The sequence below is a fragment of the Fukomys damarensis genome, unplaced genomic scaffold (genome assembly GCF_012274545.1).
Source record: "Fukomys damarensis isolate Sample0158 unplaced genomic scaffold, DMR_v1.0_HiC HiC_scaffold_37, whole genome shotgun sequence".
NCBI lineage: Eukaryota > Metazoa > Chordata > Mammalia > Rodentia > Bathyergidae > Fukomys > Fukomys damarensis.
The window spans coordinates 59532317-59555150 of record NW_022900949.1 but is presented as its reverse complement, the minus strand read 5'-3'; the positions used below and the strand labels follow the sequence as shown (position 1 = coordinate 59555150).

The following is a 22834-nucleotide window of genomic DNA, read 5'->3' as shown; positions in this document are numbered from 1 at the left end:
AAAAAAAAAAAAAAGAAAAAGAAAAAGAAAGAAAAGAAAGACCTGGAACAGGGAATTTGAAAAGGTTTGTGGAACCTGAAGCCAGGAGGACCCTGAACCAAATCATTCTTTCCTAGTAAACACCTCCCAGACATGTGTACCTCATGTATAGAACTTCCTAAGACTCCAAAAAGCCATCGTGTACACAGCAAAATAACCTAGCAATTTTCCTACAGTTTATTGAAAACTTTATGCTTCAGAGAGCTCAGTTACAGGCGTACTTCTGGATATGCCTTATTTTATACCTGGAGAAGTGGGGGTAGGGTTGGAAATACAGCCTTTTAGGGAACTACATGGAAAGAAGCTGTTTCAATTCAATTGTAAATTAATGTTGAACTTCTTGAATATTTTGGCTTCGAGGAAGAGTTGGCTCCATATTCATGGAGTTTTCTATTGGGTTTCCTAGACTGTTATGAGCTGGGAACATGTTAAAGCAGAGCTCTCATGAGGTTACCTGAAGATTTAGGCACAGATGTTGGCATGCCAAGTCGTCACAGATTGAGGGAAGAAGGTCAGGCGTTCTAATACCAGCCGTGTGAGCACTCCCTGCCCTTAGACTTCTGTCTGGAGCCCCTCAGTGCTTTGCAGGCAGAACAAGGGAGGTGAATAAGCCACCCCGGCCCCATCGAATTTGCGCTGATGGGACTGGGGAGTCTGGGTTAGGAGCAAAGGGTAATTACTGTACGATGTCAGAGCATAACCAGTGAATTGTAACAGGCTGAGGTAAAGCTTAATTCTCCCTTCTACCAACTCGCAATGAAAAACTGTTGAATGTCAAGTATAATTTGCAACTTTGAAGTGAAAATATTTCCTAGCACATGTTATGCAGTTGAGCAAGTCCACACCTGTTCATCTGGTCGTCGGCTAGAAGGAATGAAAGAAAGACTGCAGGCCGCTGAGCAGAAGCACTTCCCGTACTTATTACCTGCTTCACTTTCCAGCTTTCACCTTCTCCGCAGTTTTCCTTTCATCTTGGCACTGTGAGAGCCCTCCCTATGGAACACTGCAGATCTCTTTTAAACGGCAAAATCGTCTCCAGCTCAGCTGACTGGCTCGTAAGAAGAGCTATTTGCCGTACTAGAAACGTGAAAGGTTTCGTCAGGTCTGAGTCTGAGGACTCAGGGTAAGGTGGGTATCCCCTGCCAGTTCCCTTTGCCATTTCCCTTTCACCGACAGCTTACGTTCTTTTAGTTAGCGTATAGAATAGATGGAAATGCGGATGGCTTTAAAGCATCGTGTTAGAGCAGAGAAAATGATTTGTAAATCTCTATCAAAGCAATTGTAAAAGCTATAATGTTAAGGAAAAGTTGAAAAACTGCTCTGAATTTTCTGGTTAGTATGGCTGGTTTGCTTTGTGAACTGGAGTTTGAATTGGGCTGAAGATTAGGAACTAGACAGATTTTGTGGGGTTTCTACAAACACCTTTATAAATAAATAAATGGCTGGAGGGTGATTCCAAAGTTCTGTAATACGTTTTTAAAAATCACATTAACTATTTTTATTTATTTTCTACCTACATTGTCAATGTACTTCAATGCTACATCAAAATACTTATAGACTTCCCAACTTGCTAGCTTTTCTAAAAAGCATAACCATGCTTCTACAAATAAAGCGAAAGGCCTTTTCATATTAAAGGCATGTTACTGGGAGATGGAATGTTTCCTTCTCCCTACAAAACTGCACAGTGATTAAATATTGACTAAGAGCCAGCGGCCTCACCCTGGAAAACGCTGATGTGTGAGGCTGAACGTAAATACAGAGCCATTCCCGCAGGGCCCAGGCTTTTCCTTGGGAAGCGGGGAGTTGTGAGTTATGCATGAGGTGTCAAATTCAAGTGCTATAATAGAAGGGTGCAATTTGAAACAAATAATTCCTTAAAAAGCAACCCAACTCTGTCAGAAGAAAAATATATTTTCCTAAACAGTCTGAATAATGAAGAAGATGTCAGTAAGAAGTTTTAACAAAGCAGGAGAGTACCCACTGAACACTGTTGTTTGCAGAAACAAAAGAGCTGTCCATCACTGGGACAGCTTAGACTTTCACAGACAATGATCGTTTGGTTTCTGTGAAGTAAACTGGCTGAAATCATCAGATTTATTTCTGGGACATGAATATTTGATTGGAAAGTTTCAATACTCTATGTTTGCTGTATGTGTGTTCCCTTTTTGTTGCGGTTTTAACAGTCTGGCCATTTGAAATACACAATTTTTTATTTCCTTCCATAGGGGAAAATTAGATGTTTTGCTTAGTTTCTAAAAGAAAAATCTCATTTCATTTTTTTCTGTTAATAAGTGTCATTGGGAGATCTAACTATTTTTATTCTAAGACTTTAATACCCTGCAGCAAATACTTGAAAAACTAACTTATCAGTTGTTTCAGAACATTTGTAGTTATAATGTAAGGTAAAATCTGTTTATTCTTTATTGGTCAGAATGATTTAAATATAGGTCTCCTTTTCAGCAAGTATAGTAATCATGAAAGTCTGTTTCTTATCTCAGCAAATTTTTATAGACATTTCCTCACATAAATTATATAGACTATCTGTATTATGGGGGTCTTCTGTGCACCAACATTGCCATCTTAAACTATAATAAAATTAAAAGAGACTTTTTAATCTTATTATGTTTCTCAAGTGATTCATATTTAGCCAAAATGGATTTCTGCAGATTTGTTAATCTCTATTAGAATTATTAGTGTACATCTATTTAAAAACTTCAATTTTTCTTAAGTATCAATGGTTTTGTTCTTCCTTGAAATGCAGTGGGAAATAGATTTGGTTCTGCTAAACTTTAAATGAGATGGGATGGTGATAAATATTGTTTAGTTCCTCCCTCATCTCTGGTCAGATGCATATAAGTGAAGATGAGCAAAATCAGTGAGTGTGCGGGTGTGTGCATGTGCATCCTATGTACATGTGTCTCGGTGTCTGTATGTGGTGTGCACGTGCACACTGTTGTGGCCATAATATATGCAGCATGCAGCTCTTCCCTTTGGGATGATCCTGTCCTCCTTCAAAAAACCCTAGTATTTCTATAAAAATTAGATTGAGGAAGAGTTTTAAAGACAAAAAGGAATTCACAGACAGGCACAGTGTGCAAACTGAGTGGCGGTAGGGTTGTGGCTGGTCAGATTTGGTTCTGACTGGTGTGAAGAAGACTCACTGGCTCTGACCATGTGCCAAGGGCTTGGGCCGTGTTACTGCCTTTTAGTCTACCATCCATGCATCCATTTTAGTAAGAAGATGAGGACAAAGAGACTCAGAGTTTAGTGACTTCCAAATGACTAGTAAGTGGTTGAGTTAAAATCCCAAATCCAAAGTGACTTGAAGTTTATTTCCAACAAAGTAGCTCCCATGTAGATTGAATATAGGATGGGAGCTCTGCCTGACCACCACCCTGTGCGGCTTTTTAAAACATTGTCTTCGGGATCACTAGGAGCTGCTGAGCCATCTTCCTCCTCCACTTTCTTAATCACTTTTTATCCCGTGGGCACACAAACCTGGTTCGGGCCTTCGTGTTTCTCCACTGGATGTTAAATGACTATTAATCTTACCTAGGCTGCCCCAGAGTCTGCCCACTGCAAAGTGCTTAGTGAGCTGAATGGACTCATGATGAAGTAATGAATCCCTTTCCTCATATTCATGGTTTTAAAAAATGTGATTGGGCAGCATATCCAACATATCAATTGCGGTATTTTCCAAAGAATGCATTTCCAGTTAAACAGGGTTGTTTGTTTGTTTGTTTATTTCTATTTTTGAGGCAGGAGCTTCCTTGGTAGTTCAGACTGGCCTTGAACTTATCAGAACTGTGGCATCCTCCTGCCTCAACCTACCAAGTGCTGGGGTTACAGGCATGTACCTCCACACCCAACTAAGCAGAATTTTCAAAGATTTAGCCTAAGAACTAACTACTGTGTTGAAGGTGCACCTGTAGGGCTCCTTTCTGGACACTTTTGCCTTCCTTCTGCATTTGGACCAGCTCGCCTTACTGGCCCTGAATCTGTTCTATGGGCACTGAGAATCTGGCCTGGATTTAAAAACAAACAAACAAACAAACAAACAAAAAAAAACAATTTAGATTTAGGTAGGGGAATGAAGGTTAACCAAGAGGTGTCTTTATTTTTCTCAATTGCATAGGAAAGGTAAACTTACCATCCGGGATGGTTCAAAATAGTCTAATCAAAAGTGACTTTTGACCCATTTTCAATGGTATTGGAATCGTCTCCGAAGTCTGGTGGCCGCCTTGCCTTTGTTTTTCTAGTTAACTGGTCTCCACTGAGCATGCAGTGTGGAAGTTCATGAATTCAGTTTCCCTCTCAGGAAAGAACATTCTTTAGTTAATGTATTGGGAAAATCACAAAATGCACAATATTTAAGGCTAAATTTTCAACCTCACTCTTCAGAATAATAGTATACTGATAAAAAATAGGCTCTAAAAGCTCATTATAGATAAAGGCATAAAGTTGCAGTCACTGCACCAGTGGCACTTAAAACAGTGGGGCCTTCAATGAGAACAAAGCTTAAGAATGGCCTGCTGAGTCCTGAGCATTCTTACACTTGTAAGAAAGTAAACACAGAAACACTCAACACAATTCCTGGATGTGATTTCCTGTCGGTTCATCTACACACTCTGGAAGCTTCCTGAGGAGGGTTTTATTGCCTACTGAAATTGAGTGGAGGGACTTGGCTGTTTTCCAAGACCCCTGGGAAGGTCAAATTATAAGTTTACCATAGTTGATTATTCAGCACACGTGAACAGGAGCTCACCTAATGGTAAACATACAGTGCTGGGGGAAACAAAAAAGCCAGGTCCAATCTTAGTCTAATATAGGACACAACATTAAACTTATGGATTTCTCCAACCCCGATATCGTCAAGGTTCTCCAGCAAAACAGAACCAGTAATGTGTGTGCACTGAAAAGCATGAGTGGAGAGGTTAATTTTAAGGCATTGTCAGCAGACTGGAAATTTCAGCAAGAGTTGATGTTCTGTTTTGGAGTCCAAAGCGGTCAGAGTCAGAATTTCTTCAAGAGACTCTGGTCTTTTCTCTTAAGGTGTTCAACTGATTGAATAAGATTGTCTTATTTTATTGAGAGTAATCTGCTTTATTCAGAGCCAACTGATGTAAGTGTTAACCACATCTAAACATCCATTCCCAGCAGCATCTAGTCTGGTGTTGGACCAAACAATGGGACATTTTGGCCTCGTGAAGGTGACACGGCACATAAGCTTATTGCTTGCCACCCTGTAGCCCCACCTCCAAGTAACTCAGTCTTTACAATTTAATGGCTTTAAAAGTTCAGTAAGCATCAGAATCCCCTGTAACACACTTGTTAAAACACAGATTGATGGGCCCCCACTCCCTAGAAGAGTCTGGGGGTTGGGTCCAAGCACGGGTGCTGCTGACCAGGGCCCATACTTTGAGAACCACTCAGGTATGTAATCCAGGTTCTGCCTCGTGGCCTCAGGGCTCAGAGAATTACCTTGTGATCACAAGAAAGAAAGTTTTACTTCACAAGGATGGACTCAAATAAACCAGGATTATAATGTATAACATATCAATGTCAAATTGCTGATTTCTCATAACTAAAGTCACCACAGTGATTAGAATAATCACATCATCTTGGGAGAAAGAGCGTGTCCTATGGGCAACTCTGTGTGAAGTTGAGCCTAAAGAGTTGACACAATCTTAATGCTGGCTGCAACCTCCTCCCCCCAGGACAGTCTTATTCCCACAGTTCACAAGCCACGGCCTCCTCTCCCTGGACTTGGTCATTGTTTTAAGGTATTAAAATAGAGACATTCCTTTTCCTTGTGATTTAAGTGCAAACAAAGCTTCAGATTTTACTGGTCTAAAAGGATGTTCCTTTCTGCTCTGCAAACTGCTCCACAGTGGGTCTCAAAGGCCGGATTGAAAAATGCTTTTAATGAATCATTAAAATTTTAGTTTTTATAGAAACTTTTACTAGAAGCAACATATTCTGTTTTATGAAAGGATGAAATTGAGTGGCTTTAGAATTTAGATGTGTGTACCTTATATGTTGGGTTTTCTTTCTTGGTCATAATTTGAGTGAAGTCACTATTTCCCCTTAAAATACTATTTTTATATAACCCTCCACATAGAAGAGCCATTGGAAAAAACATTTATAGGTTTATATTTTCAACATTTTCTGTGACCATTTAAAAGTCATTTTCCCCTTCAGATCTGACTTTCTGCCTCTGTCACGCTATTTTGTAAAATTTTAAAATAAAGGTAAAATTTTCTTAAGAATGGGATTTCTGGGGGCTGGGGATTTGGCTCAGTGGTTCTGCCACCTGCCTTGCAAGCCCAAGGGCCCAAGTTCGATCCCCAGTACAAAAAAGAAAAAAGAAAAAAGAATGGGATTCCTTTCTTAATAAAAAGAAATAATCTGAGCCAAATTATATCACAACAAAGTCATATTTATATTATTTGTTTTAATGCTCTGTGTTTCGAATCCAGCAGTGAGCTTCATCAGCATAACAAGTTTGGCCTTTTGAATATAGACCTTTAAAACTGGTTCTGAGAAATCAGATGTGGGCTGAGCCTGCACTGACCTTTCACATTTTGTCTGCCTTTGACTGAATAGCCTCATGGCCAGAGATCCTTGGTCCTGGAGCAGTTTCTGGGTGCTTGTCCTTGAGATGCAGGACAGGACCCAGTGTCTATAGAGAAAAAGCCACACCAGTCTCAGCAACATGGTGCGAGGCAGGAGCATCGCCGTGTTTAACTTTCCAGTTTCACTGTCACATGGCTGTGTGGTCTAGTCAGCAAACAGAAGGCATTCTAAGAACTTCAGAGAACAGATATAATATAAGGAATTGGTCACACAAATGAAGGAGAGCCATCCAGGGACTAGCGCAGTAATTGCTGATGACTACCAGCTGCCTCCTCTAGGATGAAGGCAACAAAAGGGAAGAGGCGGTTGACTAGAATTTTCTTGAGATGCCTCAAGGGTCTCCAGCACAGGACTATGAGAGAAGAGACAAGAGCCATTGTCAGATCACAGAAGAGCATCCCTGTGCCAGGCTCCCTGGAGTAGAAGGACCTTCTCACAGGACAGACCTCATGAGCTCATACCTCCCAGGTCCCCAGGCCACCCTCCTGCTGGTGCCTCTCACTGACAGGATCTAGCTGGGATCCACGTGGCAAAGGAGATGGGAAATGTCCTCACACAGTCTTCACATCATAGAGCAGAGGTCCTTGGCCTTCTTTGCTTCTTTCTCCTTCCCGTGTTGGTCTTTATTACCAATTTTATTCATTTATCTGTGTATAAAATTTTGTGTATCGAGTGAGGTTATTGCTAGTGATTGAAAGAGCTCCTATTTACAAAGAACAAGTGAATCTGTATTTTGATTAATCCTACACATTATTTTTCCAGTCATTAATAGCAAATCTTTTTATGTTAATGAAGGAAACAATACCACTCAGCTTACTTTTAAAATTCCAGAGAACCAAATGCCATGTAAGTTTCCCAGAGATAGTAATGCTATATAATATTCTCATTTCACTTTTGACATTTTTAAAAAAATCTTATTTTTGTTTGAGTGTGAACCTGTCTTTACAATGACATTTCCTTTCTCTTGTGCCTAGAAAACAAAATGACTCATTTTCTCCCAACGATCAGAATTCTGTGAGCTTCTCTTTTTGCTTCAGTTCCTTTGTTCATTTCTAGAAATGATGGAGGTGGTATTGATGGTACCCTCCTTGTATTGTATTCAGCTCTGTTCAATAAACCTTTATAAGGATATTTCAGATGAGATCGGGCGTGTTCAGAGTGGTATGGCCATAGACTATAAGGATATTTCAGATGCCTGACTCTACTTTAAAATCCTGGAGGTTGAGGAGTCCTAGAGAAGTGTGGCTTTGGCTGTATGACAGATATAGCCCTGAGTACCAGCAGTGCCTCTGTGTTCCTTACCCTGGTCCTACCTCTGTGATGTAAAGGTAAACCCAGCATAGCAGTGTTGTCGAAGCACCGTGTGTGGTAAAGCACCTGACATCAGTGTGGAAACAGGGAATGCTCCATCAGTGTTATTATTTTTTTAACCATTCCCAGTCTCACACAGACTTTATATGCTATTAAGTTGAATGATAGGGTTTTCATTTGCTTGGATATTTGTACTTCAGTTAGCATTTTAACTGCTTACTAGTCTTCAGTCATTGACCTAGAAGGGAATGTTTATTTTAAAATTAAGAGTTTGCTTAGGATTCATATAATTTTCTTGGTCACCTCTGGATAAGATATGAGGTGTGTGGATTGTCATTTACAAGGTTAATAAGGGAATTTAAAATAACTTAAGTGCTTTAACCATTTTTCCAGCCTTTAGTTTTCATATTTACTTACAAGTTGACAATTTATTAATCACAATAGAGATTTGGTGCGAAGTTGGGTGAAGGGACATTTTTTGTACTAGTGACTAGAATAGTAAATTGAAATTTTAGGAAGAATTTGGATACTAATTTTAACCAAGTCAGAAATACGTCCATAACCTGAGTCAAACTGTTGTATTCCATCTGATTCTTTCATTGTTTTCCATCTCCTTGATTCCCAAAGGTCTCAACTGATGAGGATGTTTACAAGTAGCATATATTTACTTTGCCTGAAAGCACTGTGTACAAACTGTGACTCAGCCTAGTTTTGTTGGTGTAGGGTTCTTAGCCTTCCCTGTGTGTGATAATCCTTGAATACCTTTAACATATCCAGATCCAAGGTATCACATACCTCCGCCCTAGGATTCTAATTCATGGGACATTAGCATTTGTGTGTAAGTGGTACAACTATCTGTATCTGCTTAAACTCTCATGGCTCAGGCATGCATTCAGGCTGGAAACCACATTTATAAAATTTCCAGGAAAGCTAAACTCTGTGATTAGCTCTCTTACACTGTATGTGTATTTCCTTGCTACCAGATCTGGGTAAATGTATTCGTTTCTTATTGCTGCAACAATAAACTGCCACACACTTGTGACTTAAAACAACATCTGATTTTATTATCTTATATATCTAGAGGCCAGACATCTGCAGTGATTTTACAGGGCTAAAAATCAAGGTGTTGGCTGCGCTGGTTTCTTCTGGAATCTGTTCTCTTATCTTTTCCTACTTCATGGCTACACATCATTCTGACTTCTGCTGCTGTCATTGTATCTCCTCTCTGTCTCCCGTCTCCCTCCTATAGGGATCCTTGTAATTCACTGGGAGCAACCAGATAATCCAGGATAATCATCTCAGTTTTACTTCACTTGGAAAGTCTCTTCTTTGTGTAAGGTAACATAAACATAGTTTCTGAGGGTTAGGACATATACTGGGGGAAGGTATTATTCTGCCTAGCAAAGGAGGAAAAAGTTTCCAATCCCCATGCTATTTTCTCTTGAGAACAGCAATCTCTGAGTCAGCCATGGCTTCCTTTCCTCACGATTTCTGACAGGCAGCAAACGAACATTTTGCAAAGGTTACATACAAGTGATAATACCATGGTCAGAATTTTAATTTTATTGATCTTTAAAAGGCTACCAATTTTTAACTTTTCCAGTGTCCTAAGTACTTGTTTCAGGAATAGATCACATGATATTTGAATCCCATTAGCTCTGAATTTCCCTCAGGTCAGACACTGTTTTGCTAATAAAACAATGACTCTCAACAGGGGAGTAGATGTGGCTTATTCTTGGACTTACTTGTCCAAGATGCATTTATTAAGCACCAATAATACGTTAGGCTCCCAGACACAGAGATTCTTTTTTTTGGTACCGGGGTTGGAACTTGGGTCCTTGTGCTCTTGAGGGAGGCGCTGGAACCACTGAGCTAAATCCCCAGTGCCAGAGACTGGATTCTTAATCTCAAAGCCAAGGACAAAAAAGTCATCCCTGTTAGTCACTGTATTTGTATTTCAGAATAAATGATTTGCCTTGTAATCCTGTTTTTTACAATATAAGAAGGGGTCCTCCACCTCACAAATATGATGAAGAACTTCTGTGATGGCCCAACACATAGAATTTTAATAAAATGGTAGGTCTGACCAAAAAGACAATCAGGGTACATAGGAAGTTTCTGAAGAGAAGGGAGAGGCTCCTGGCTGCAGCTTTCAATTTCAGCTACTTTTTGGGATGATGAGAACGGTAGGTAGCCTTTTAATTACTGAACAGTAATACTAGTCCCTGGGACCTAACCTCAAAGATTTGCATTTAATTAATCTGGGGAGGATTCTGACTGTCTGTCACTGAAGAAGCAATGTTGAGTTCAGGCTTGTGGAAGTGAAGTAGAGGGGGATGATTAAGAAAGTATGTTCAGGGCTCAGTGAGAGAGTTGTGAGTAGTTCTGTAGAGCTAAGATTTAAATGTGGTCAGTAAGTTCCTTAGCTCACACTGCCCTCGCCCCAGTTGTTGGCCCAGATTCTGTGTACAAAAGACTGTGAACTTCAAGCTGGAAAAAACAAAACTCAGCCACTCATCTAATTTACGTTCCCTTCTTAACCAACTTGTCTCCTAGTAGAGAAGGTGGATTGCCAGTGATTAAGAATGTAATCATAAACCAGGCTGCTTGGGAGCTAATTCCCGATCTTTGGATCCAGATCTTTGGAGAGTTATTAATCTGTCTGTTTCAGTTCCTACACTGGTGATAGCATTTTCTAGGATAGTACCAATAGCTGAGGGATAGGTACTTTTGTTGACTTCATGACACATTAGACTACAGATGCTAAAGAACTTGACCAAAATATCACAGCGGGTTAGTTGTCAGAGCTGAGATTAGAAACCTTATCATTGATTATCAGAAAGGAATGCCTGGAATGCAGACAGTTTGAGGAATGGGTGATAGATGTGATAAAAATTGCTGTTGGCGTAGTGGTGGATCAAAGGAAGGCTTCACGTCATTTCAGTAGGCCAGTGAAGAATCATGAGTTGGGGCTTGAAAAACAGGATTTTCCAGCAGAATGTGGAGAGAAATCATTCCATGCAGAGGAAACAGCACATTTAAAATTATAGAGACAGAAAGAGCATTTATGGAAAAGTTATGTACAAAAATGAGCTTATGTATACACAGATTCTATATAAGGAAGAATTTTCAGTTGGGGATGGTAACAGTTACAGTTTTATAAGTAAGATACTATTATAAATATTGTTTCTCTAAAAGGAGAAATTTCTGAATTCCAGCCAAGTTACAAACACAAGTTCTGGAAGTAAATATTTATAAGTAAATGAGAGACAGTATATGCAGATGCAGTACATACATATTCACACAGCACACAAGAGTACTTCCTAGAAGCTTCTTAGGAATTGTCAGGTACTTATCTTTTTCTGATCAAAGGGTGGGAACTATTTATAGTAAGAAATAAAACCGATATATTCTGCATGGATATTTTGTTGTCACATTTACAGTAAGCAATTTAATATTTTGGCATGATATGGTTTAAGGTTACATCAAATTAAATACAAGTCCTTAAAACGAATCATTTTTAGCCTCTCACTATGGCTTGAATCTTGCTTTCTAAAAATTGGGGTATTTTCTTTTAAAAGAAGTTCTCTATTCAATTAATAATAATTCCATATTTTTATATATCTTATTATTTTACAGATTACTTCTATGCATGCTGTCCTTACCACTTTATTTTTATTTAAAACCTTAAAAACATCTTTAGAAGGTAGAAAACATAGGTTTTAATAAAACAATGAAGCCAGATGTGGTGGCGCATGCCTGTAATCCCAGCACATGGCACAGTGTCTGACACTTGATAGTAATGCAACATATCGACAAATGTTATTGCTGCAATTAACACTTGTCTTAAGTCTGACTGAGTTGAAGAAACAGTTTATAGTAATTGAGGCCTGTATGGTTATAATATTACAGATGTTATAATATTATTGTAAAGTTTAGAGGTGAAGACTTAGCAAAATGCAGCTTTGCTGAATGTAAAAGCCATAGCCTTTCATTTGTAGCAATAAAAAAGAATGAGCAAAAACACCTTTTGTTAATAAAGCACCCATTATGTATTGAAAGCAATGCATGTGTTTGCTTTTTTTTTTTTCTTTTTGCAAGTGCTGTGTGAGATTTCATTTTTATAAACCAGTGATGGTGAACCTTTTAGCAGTTTCAGTGATATAATTAACCTAGAGTGGCATGGGTGCCATTGGCTTGCCACCAGTTATAGATGAAGAAACTAGAAATGATAATGCAATAAGTCACTTATCTAACTCACATTGCAAGTAAGTGACAGAGTTCCTGAGTGACCTCAGGTTTGACTGCCAAGGTTGCTGACCTTCCTCTAGAGTAGTACATTGTGTCTAATTGATGCTTACAAAGAACAATTATCTTATTTTTAACCGATGACAGACATTTGAGCGATTTGAGTAGCTTGCAAGTAAAGAACATACTCTTAGTTGTGTAAAATTGCCAGCCAAAGAGAAGAAAACGGTCATTTTGTGTAGGATTTTCTGTAAAATAAACAAAGGGGTTTTTTGCTTTAAAAAAAAATCTCTATTCCTTTCCATGTCTGAGAGATGACCTTTCTGATGTTATACTTTGGGTGGAATTCATTTTCTAGGATGTGAGTAGGATTTTAAGAGTGTGGTAGGAATGGCTAATGAATCTTTACCCCACTTGTAAGTGTCATGTCATGTTAAACAGTGTGTCATTCTAAAAAAAACTAGGATTGGAGGTCCCGTTTGATAGAGCTATTCCTCTTCTGGGTATCTTTCCAAAAGAATTAAAAGAATAATACCACAGTGATATATGCACACCCATGCTTATAACGACATAGTTTGTAATAGCTAAAACTTGGAAACAGCCCAGTTGCCTATCAACAGGAGACTGGAAAAAGATTTGGTTTTTCTATAAAATGGAGTACTACTCAGCCATAAAGAATGTGAAATTAGAGACATTTATAGCTAAATGGATGCATGTCGTGCCATACTGTTAAGTGAAATAAATAGGACACACGTGTAAATACCAAATAGTTTCGCTAGTGTGAGAAACTAAAAGTGCAAATAAGGAGGTTCAAATTGTATAATTGATAATGTGAAATAGGAAGAAAAGGTCTAAAGGAATAGGGAAGTGGGAAGGGTAGGGGAAAGGAAAGAAGGAAAAAGAAAAATATGAGAAAAGGAAAAATGGAAACAAAGTCTTTCTAAGTAGGGAAGGTTGGAGGAGGTGAATGGAGGGCTGGGGAATGGGTCAAAAATAAGAGCCAAGATACGTCACTGAAAGGTACAAGAGCCCAATGATGAATGTGACTGCACTGTATACCTAAATGTACCAATAAACAACAAAAAAAACCAGTATGGTATTGGTAGATATTGGAATTACAGATGAATGGGGAGGATGTAAATAAACAGTGGACACAGTAAAGTATCTGTTTGAATTAAGTTTAGCTTTGAGTGACATAAAATCCAAAATACCAGTACTGCAAACAAGATAAGATTTTATTTCTCATGCATGCAAAATAAATGTGGAACATAGGAATCTAAGGCAATCTCAAGATGACTGAAGTTTTTCATTTGTTTGTTTGTTTTAATTTTGTATTGTATTCCTTCTCATTCTTGGTGCAAGACTTTGTGCTTCAGCGTCCAAATTGGCTGCTTGAAAATCTTTTGTCACGTGTGATCAAGCCTGTAGGAAGGGAGGAGGAAGAGGAAAGCACATTTCCCTTTCCTTAGGCACTTTGTGGAAATCACATGTTGTACTTCTGCCTAGATGCAGTTGGCTGAATTTTAGTCCTGTGGCTGTGACCCCACAAACCTAGTTACAAAAGATGCTAGAAAATGTACTTAGCTCAGCCTCAACATGCCCAGCTAAAAGATGTGGGTGTCTGTGCGTGTGTGTGTGTGTGTGTGTGTGTGTGTGTGTGTGTGTGTGTTGGGATAGCAAATTCAATCAGTTAGGAAAAAATGAGGAAACAGGTATTGGGGAGACTAGTCAATTTCACTGTGAAAGAATGAGACTAAGAAAGGATGAAGCCTTGAGTAGAGGTAAGAGTGCCTCTGACTGGCCTCTGTCCCGGATATCCTATGTGTCTGTTGCCTTGGACACAAAACCAGAAACAGGTATATAGATGTAGGCCCTAAAAGCTGTAGGTCCTTTTCCTCTGAGTACCTGATTTTGACTGAATGATAGAAATCTTTAGGAATCCCTCCCTATCTTTAACATGGAAAGCAAAGATGGCCATGATCTTCATTTTTTTAGCAGCTCCTTTAAACACTCCTTCACTACAGATAAGACCTACCCAAAGAATTAGGTCATTAACGCGTCACTCCAACCCTGCAATTACTTTCAGAAGCTGTGACTTCCATTTGAAATTTTGAGCTCCCCACATGGATAGACTGCATAAGGGAAATGAATTGCAACGTTCTTGCGACCTGTTTTCATCAGCACATGCCCAGGGAATCTAGTAGCAGATGGAAGTAAATATAGACACTGGGAATGTTTAGGGAGCTGGCTGCTTCTCTGGTCTCCCAAAGGATATTGAAATAGTGATCTTAGCAACTAATTTTTAATGCCAAACCTAGTACATATCTTATTAGTCAGTCTTGAGAGGAACCTGATGGCTGCATCCATTCCTGTTTTAAAGATATAGAAGATCAGAAATAAAGTCACAGGACTAGTAAGAGGAGTTGCCAAGATTTGAACTCAGGTGTCATGGACTCCAAAGTTTATTTCCTTTATTATTATACCCTCACACAAAAAATACAAGGAAGTACAAGGACCCTTTCTATGTTTCTTTTACAATAATAACCTAAGGAAAGTAGAGAGGTGGAGTAAACTTTTCCTGTCCTGCTTAGAGTTATATAATTCTCTGGAATCCTTGGAGGACTGGATCCAAGACTCCTGGCAGATTCTAAGACCCACAGATGCTCAGGGTGTATTATTTACACATAACTTACCCACTCATCGTGTGTTTATTAAAATCCCAAATACTTTATTTTATTTCTTTTACTGAGTTTATTGGTACATTTTAGGTATACAGTACACTTACATTCATTATTGGGATCTTGTACCTTTACATGACAGGTGGTCTTGGTTCTCAGTTTTTCCCCTTGTTCCTGCCCTCCCTTCACCCCCATATACTTTAAATCATCTCTTAATTGTTTATAATATCTAATACAATGCAAATGCTATGAAAATAGTTGTTACACTGATGCGGGAATAGTGACAAGAAAAAGTATATACATGCTCAATACTGATGTAATTTCATTTTAAATATTTTTGGTCTGCACTTGGTTGAAGCCATGGATGCAGAACTCTCTGGTAGGGAGGGCCAACTGTATTCCGGTTCCTTTAACCCTCTCATTGCTTCTTTGCGTGGATACAGATAAAACCCCATTCCAGTGAACTAAAGGAAATGCCACTGTTTAGCACTAGGAGGATTTAGAGACTGCTTATGTCTAAGCAGGTGAGGGAGGTTGGTGGCAAAGAGCTGGAGCAGGAGGCCTCTTGTCTCCTTATTTATTGCTTTTCGAAAGCCAGTGGCAGCCCCTGGTCCCTGCAGTGTGAGGGAATATAACCATTCATTTTAAAATGAGTGGATACATTTCAGATATATTTCAATCAATATACAGTCGATGTATTTCAAAAATATCTCCCCTACTGAGGTTATGGGAAGGAAGTGGAACCAATTTATTTAAAAAGACTTAATTGGCCAAGAGAAAAAGAGATAGGCCTTGAGAATACAATGTCATCTTCATCCAGTTCTTCTCAATCAAGCGTTCCAGATCTATGAGCCTCTTATTTGCTGAGAAACTTTGGTGTCTGCAGCACAGGGTGAGCTGGCATTGAAACTTAATGAGTAGTAGCTTGTAGATCATTTGCATTACATTTGTCAAAATTCCATTGTAGTTCCTGTCTTTGTCCCCTCAATGTACCACTTAGAATGCTCTGAGACATAAGTAAGAAAACAACAAACTCAACCTGGCTTTGAAGGAATGAGATTTGTTGGCTTTTGCAGTGTGGAATCTGGTTAGCAAAAGCTTCTGGAGATGGGATCATAGCTCAGCAGTAAAGCGTGTGCTTAGTATGCACAAGGCCCTGAGTTCAGTCCTTAGCATCTCTCCTTCTGAGGAGGCTGATGGCGGGGAGAGACTTCAAAATTTGTTTGCTTCATTTACCCACTAGGACTTCACCAGAAAACTTGTCATTGTGTGTGTGTGTGTGTTTGTTGTTGTTTGTTTGTTTTGAGACAACTGTGTTACTATGTAGTTGAGACTGACCTGGAACACACTATGTAGCCCAGGCTGGTCTCAAACTCAGAGCAATTCTGCAGCCTCAGCCTCCCGAGTGCTAGGATTACAAGTGTGCACCACCACACCCGGCTTGTCGTTGTGTTTTTTTAACTTCTCTCTGTTTCTTACAGTCAGTTCCATTTTATAGCCCTCCCCTCGCCCACTCTGAAATGGTTGGTGGTTGCCACATAAGTATGTCTGAGGGTGTTTGAGCTCTTTCATTCCCTTTCAGGGAGAGATAGTCACTTCCTGAAGCTCTCTCATCATAGCCAGTCATCTTAAGCAAATTTCACTGCAGTTTTATTTGCCCAAATAGGACCACATCCTTAAATCAATATGTAGAGCCATGGGTAGAATAATGCAAATTAACTTGGATTGCTCCAAAAACCCTGTTTCCAGATCAGCTTCCCCAAGCACTTGGGCTTTGCAGGAGGAGCTGAGGACGCCCAAACAGAGGTTAAAGTGTTAGCAAAAGAAGAGGAGTGGGGCTAGGAAAGCAGCTGCAGTACTGATTGGATTCCCTGTCTGAGAATCAGCGCCAACAGCACCCCAAAACATGATGAGCATCTTGGCTTGACCACAACTGTTGGAGGGCTGCTGACCTCTAGTGTTTTGAGTAAAGCACTGGATCCAAAATCCAGAGACTGGTTTACTGCCCCTCAAGTAAGAATCAAAGTAGCTATGTCACCTTCTAATATAAAAGGGGGCTATGAGTAAAATAAAACTTCTAGAAGCACTTTAATATATAACACGTTTGATATATAGCTTGCTAAAGACCCTTCAAGGCCCAGCATATAGGACTCCCCTGATTTTGTAAACCAACTTCCTAAGAGTGATCCTTATTACATTTGTATATTGTTATTCAAAGTGCATCTCCTCTCCAAATGAAGGTAGGGCCTGTGTGCAAAATACTCAGGGCCTCACACTGGGCTTCTATAGGCTTCATAAATACTTACATAAATAAATGAAGAGCCCAGCTGCTGCTCAGTTCTGAGCCCCCCATCTTCTCTTTTGCTTACAAATATCAGATCTACTCACAGTAGGAAAACTAAGCAATCAATCGTGTTTTGAGATTGCGTATTATACAAACATGAAAGTATTCCTATAACCCAAAATATAGATGTAAGCAGTTGTTTTTATGTTGTGTTATGGCCATGACATGATTAGATAGCAGAGAAAGCACTCACTGTGCCGGAAATTTTATTATAATCACTTCAGCAAGCACTGCTACTCTGAGCTTTGCTTTTTGATTATAGTTGAGGCTGGGTTTAGATGGGGTCCTTCTTTGGCCTGCACATGTGGGTAACAGCATTTTAACGGTGCTCTAGGATATCAGTTATGAGAAGAAAAGGCAGGAATGTGATAATTATCATATAGGATGACTATCAAAAAAAGAGAGGGCCAAGGATTTAGCTCAGTGGTGCCGCCACCTGCCTCGCAAGTGCAAGGTCCCGATCTCTGGTACCAAAAAAAAAAAGAAAAGAAAAAGAAAAGAGAAGATGCTTTGTTTTGTTTTAATTTTAATTTTAATTGACTTCTAATTCAAATGTGAAGTTTCAGGCAAGGAAAAAAATTGCACAAAGCCAGGATTAGAAATTAACATCCATTAGTCGTGGAGGACATGGAAGGACAAACAATTTCTCAATCTGGGGTCTAAGGGAGAGTTTGGGGAAAGAGTGGCAGCCAGCTGTACAGGTCCCGACAGCTGCTGCGCTTTGGCAGGCTGAGCTGCTGCTGCTGTTGACAGCTGTGCTGCCCCCTACTACGCATGGTACCCTGTGAGAGCTCCTCTCACCACCCCTCCTGTCCTCTTTTTACAGGAGAGGAGAAAGCAGACAAGCAAGTTACAGAGTGCTCAAATGAGTTGTGAGAAGGAAGAAAGTTAAATCACTGATACAGAATGGCTGGAAAGGCCAAACTGTAACGCTGCATCCTAAAGCACTGTGTTCATTTTGTCAGCCTGCGCTTTTCTCTTAGATGAACCAAGTGTCGTTTATTACTGAGACTGCCATCATTACAATTTTGATATGCTATGGACAGTGAAGGCACATACTAAATATTTGTTCTACTTTTCAGTTGGCAAAATTCACAGTTTTGCTTTGGAGTCTGTCTCTGAGATGCTTAGCTTTCCCACAAAAATATGGATTTTATTCATTCAGTGTTAACCAGGACTTTTAAGAATCCACTACAGTAGCAAACTGCCTAAAATCTGAATGCCAACACAATTGGTCAGTTTGAATAGGATCTTACTTTAGGCAATATTTTGTGCTTCTAGAAGAAAGTGGCGGAAGAAATTCTGTGTTGGCTTAGTCAAACTGATGTATGAGGAGTGGGCAAGAGTGCACAGGCTGGGGTCCTGCCAGCTGACCACCTGGACACGTGCTTCTCACAGCCACCCGCGCTGAGTATGGAAATGGGTTGGCACGCTTTTCTAAGTGCTCTCTCTTTGATTTTATAAAAGAATCAACTGTGAGAAAGATTATTAACACTTTAGATACAAAAGTGTAGAGTATTTTGAATGTTTCCTTTATCTCCCTTTGTTCTTTGCTTCTTTTTCTTTTTTGGCTTTCCCTTTCCCTAGATGAGGGTGTGTGTTGAATGAGATAATCTCTAATTAGGAATTCTCTTGAGAAGAATAATCAGTCTGGGAAATGTGGGGAAGCTATGGTAGACAGCTGTTTAATTTTGGCAAAGGTACTCATTCTTCACTGCTGGTGTGAGGCTGTGTTGTGCATGCGTTATGTGCTGTTTGAGTTGTGAAGGAGGTGCTGTCACTGAGGCTCAGACAAGTACTTCACACCTGCTATCCTATTGAGTCCACGGAGCTGCCCCATGAGGCAGGTATTATTGTACAGATGAGAAAATTAAGGCTTACCTAAATTGAGAAATTTGCCCAAGTTATATGTAGCTACTAAAGAGTGTAGCCAAGTTTTGAGATCCAGATGTTTCTAACTGAAGAATCCTGCTCTTTTCTTTTGGTACCAGGGATCGAACTTAGGACCTTGCGCTTGAGAGGCAGGCATGGCACCACTGAGCTAAATCCCAGCCCTTCCTGCTCTTTTTACTATACCAAATGTCCTACACCTCGAGTTTTTGTCTTAGAAATAAAAACATGAATAATAATGAACATCTGTCTCACTTTCAGATAGCTTTTCCAAAGCTCTTAGGTTTTCATTAAGAATTTAATTGTCTTTGTTTTTATTTCATATTAATAATAAGTGTATTCTGGTCCGTTGCCTTATAACCAATGCTGTGGTATGACTAAATAGTGCTGTTCCTATTGTGTTTACATTGACACAAGAAGTATTTTTTCCAAAGATCATAAGCTGTTTATCCAATATCCACTCTTCCCTTCAACGTTAGTAATGAAGTCTTGATTTCACTAAAGGCAGAAATATATCCTTACATTTCCCAGATTCCTTTGCAGTCAAGAATGGCCATGTAAGAATCACTGAGTGGGACTTCATCAAAATATCCATAACATTGGCTGGCTTCGTTGGCCAGTGTATTGTTTTTTACGTTCTACCAAGAGCATGCACCATTTCTGGAGTTACTGCAAGATCAGATCAATGTGTGAAGTAGACGAAGCAACTCCTATTCCACCTCCCTACTCCAAAAATCTGTTTAGTATATTGTCCTTAGATAGAGGATACATTAGATGTTAATCTGATAAAAACAGGTACTGCACTTGTTCTTATCCAAAAAGCCAAGAAGCAGTGGTCAGCGTTTTTTTGTTTTGTTTTGTTTTGTTTCATTTTTTACTCTATATGCTTTCTCCTCTGTTAGCTAAGAAGGATCTCATGGGAAGGAAGTTGAGATGTAACCACGAAAACAAGCACACGTGCTAGGAGCAGCTGAGGCAAAGATAGAAAGTCTAGGTCTCTAATGACTTCAAGAAAACTCCACTCTACCAGGCCTGGACTTGGCTGCCTACAGATCCTTCATTATGTGGGAAAAATAAGTTCTCTAAATGTTAACAGCTTTACTGAGACATAATTACATACCACAAAATTCTTGTGTTTTAAGTGATTTTTAGTGAGTTTATAGGGTTTTTCAAACATCATACAATCCCAATTTAGAATATTTCTATTACCCCAAAATATTCCTTCAGCCTTAAGCAATCACTGATCTGCTATTGGTCTCTATAGATTTGTGTTTTCTGGCATTTCATATAAATGAGATCATACACTATTTAATCTTTTGCATTTGTCTACTTTCACCTACTCTATTTTTATATTCATCCATGTTATAGCATATATCATCAGTAGTTTGTTGCTTCTAAATGCTAAATAATATTCAATGCGTGGCTATACCACAGTTTGTTTAACCAGGTACCAGTTCATGGAAATGTGAATTGTTTCCACTTCGTAGACATTATGAATAATGCTGTTGTGAATACACACACACACACACACACACGTTCACAGCAGCATTTTATATATAGCATTATAAATGCATTTTATATAAAGCATATATATACATATACATGACAGAGAGAGACTATTTTCATTTCTGAGGTAAATAAGAAAGGAATTACATGGTCGTAGGTTAAATTTATGTTTAATTTTTAAAGAAAGTAAAGCTGTGAATACACCATTTTACATTCCCACCAGTAATGTATGAACATTCCAGTTTTTCATGTTCTTACCAACAATATTTTGTCTTTTTGATTCTACTGTAGTGGGCATGAAGAGACATCTCACTTTAAATTTGTATTTCTCTTATGATTAATGATAGTGAACATCTTTTCCTGTGCTTTTGGCCATTCACATTTCTTCTTTGATGAGTTATCTTTTTAATCATTGCTCATTTTGAATTGAGTTATTTGTTTTATTATTAATTTGAAGAGGTCTTACTTATCCTGGGTACAAATCCTTTACTAGAAATAATATTTGTGTATATTTTCTTCGAGATAGTGGCTTACTTTTCATTTCTTTGTAGATGTTTTTAAAACACAAAAGGCACAAAGCTTTTGGTTTTGATGAAGTCCGTTTCCTTCAAATATTTTTTCAAGGGCAATGCTTTTGGTGTGGTACTTAATAACCCTAAACCAAAGATTACAAATATCTTCTGTTTTCATCCTCAAGTTTTATAGTTTCAGCCCTCACGTTAAGTCCATGCTTCATTTTTAGTTTTTTTAATATGATGTGGGGATCCTAATCTATCTCTTTGCATGTAGATTACCAGTATGAACTATTGAAAAGGTTTGACTTTCTCCTATTGCATCGCCTTCACAGCTTTTCTCAAAGATGGTAAATGGAAAGATTATTTCTAATCTGTTGATTCTGTTGAGTTGATTGATATTTCTTACCTTATACTGATTCCATATTATCTTTATATTTTCATATACATTTTAGGATCAGTTGTTTTCGATTTCTGCCTGACTACTTGCTACGCATAGATGTTGATCTCTGGTGCTCCCCTTAAAAAATGTCCTATGTTTGAATGTCTGCCTTGAGAGCCTGCTGTGTTTGAGATCCCGTGAATGGGGCTTTGAAGATGCAAAGGGAAGATCTGATTTTAGCTCTTCTTTGCCAACTTTGTGGCTGTGTGATGTTTAGAGTTTCTACTTCTCATTTGAAAAATAGGTATTTTGAAGATTAAACTATCCTAATTTCAGGGCCGTTCACTGGCGTCAAGTGATAGGAGGTTTCCAGTCAGTCTCAGGGTCCCTCACCTGTCAGGCCCACCCCTCGCCATTCTGTGTACAATGCCACCTCTCCCAACTGCTGCACTTTCTCCCAGTCTCCCTGCTTTCTAGTGCAGCACTCCTTCAGATCTTACCCAACCTACCGACCTGTCTACCCAATCCAATGTGTCTTTTCTCAGACCCTTTAATGACTTCTTCACAGCGAGGCCTCAACTGAATTTGGCATTAGAAGCCTACTGTGTCTGGTCCCAGTTTACCTCCGGTCTCACACTTTGCCATGTTTTTGTGTGATGTCGTGAAAGAAATCTGCAGAACTGCCTGACACGTGCTGTTTCTAGCTTCCTTACCTTAGCAAGTCTGAAATTTCTTTCCAACCCCATCCTTTACCTGTCCAGCTGACTCCTATTCATGACTGAAGTTCAGCTCAGCCATCACCTACTGCAGAAAATCTTGCCCTACCTCCTCCTCCCCCAGGCTTTATTAGATTCCCTGATAATTATTTACATTATACATATGTAATATGTAGAGTAATTGATTGTATAATTGTGTCTGAGAGTGGGAATGTGCCTTATTTTGTCTCTGTGTAGCTTTTACATGAGTATGCCTGCATTATCTTAAGCACTCAACAACAATGTATAAACCAAATAAGAGAAATAAATATGCACAAATAGAACTAGGCTAACAGTAACCTGTCAGCGTCAGAATATGACCAGTACTCAGGTGAAGAGTTGACTGTGGATTAAAAGCTATTGCTGTGCATAGACTGCCAGGTCTGAAGGGGAGAGCAACCAATCAGCCTCATCCTGACGGCCATGCTGAGCAGATTCTAATAAGCCACAGTGTGCCATAAAGCAACATGGACATTGAGTTGTACCTGGTCTCCAGTGAAAGAAAATCTCTTTGAGGAGTCCTTAGTTGGGTT

The 22834-nt window shown here is 39.2% G+C and overlaps 1 protein-coding gene and 1 non-coding gene across 2 annotated transcripts in view; one reads left to right on the top strand and one right to left on the bottom strand.

The window, feature by feature from the left end:
• LOC104861674 (IQCJ-SCHIP1 readthrough transcript protein) overlaps positions 1 to 22834 on the top strand; it is a 571872-nt gene that overhangs the window by 467117 nt on the left and 81921 nt on the right. The window lies entirely within an intron of this gene.
• On the bottom strand, positions 19791 to 19980 carry LOC117284544. The gene has a single exon (XR_004515655.1). It is a non-coding gene; the product is annotated as a U2 spliceosomal RNA (small nuclear RNA).